Source organism: Microtus ochrogaster, unplaced genomic scaffold, assembly GCF_000317375.1.
Source record: "Microtus ochrogaster isolate Prairie Vole_2 unplaced genomic scaffold, MicOch1.0 UNK155, whole genome shotgun sequence".
NCBI lineage: Eukaryota > Metazoa > Chordata > Mammalia > Rodentia > Cricetidae > Microtus > Microtus ochrogaster.
The window spans coordinates 136,230-136,862 of NW_004949253.1; positions in this window are offsets into that span (position 1 = coordinate 136,230).

Here is a 633-nt window from a genome sequence, read left to right on the forward strand (position 1 = left end):
AGGGATGTTTTTCTTTGATCCAGTCTGTTTGGTGTTCTGTATGCTTCTTGAATATTCAAAGGAAAATCTTTCTTTATGTTGGGAAAGTTTTCTTCCATAATTTTGTTAAAAATATTTTCTGGGCCTTTGAGCTGTGACTCTTCTCCTTCTTCTATTCCTATTATTCTTAGGTTTGGTCTTTTTATTGTGTCCCATATTTCCTGAATGTTTTGCGATGAGAATTTGTTGGCTTTGCTGTTTTCTTTGATCAGTGGGTTTATTTTCTCTATGGTGTCTTCAGCATCTGACATTCTTTCTTCTATCTCTTCTATTCTATTGATTATGCTTGTTTCTGTAGTTCTGCTCTTTGACCTAGATTTTCCATATCCAGCTGTTCCTCAGTTTGTGTTTTCTTCCTTGCTTCCATTTCAGTTTTCAATTCTTGAACTGTTTCCATCACCTGTTTGATCATTTTTTCTTGGTTTCTCAGGTTATCATTTATTTTTTTTTTGTTTTTTTTTTTAGCGTTTGACGAATAGAGGTTTATTTCTTTTTTTATTTTATTTATTTATTGAGGATTTCTGCCTCCTCCCTGCCACCACCTCCCATTTCCCTCCCCCTCCCCTGATTAAGTCCCTCTCCCTCATCAGCTTG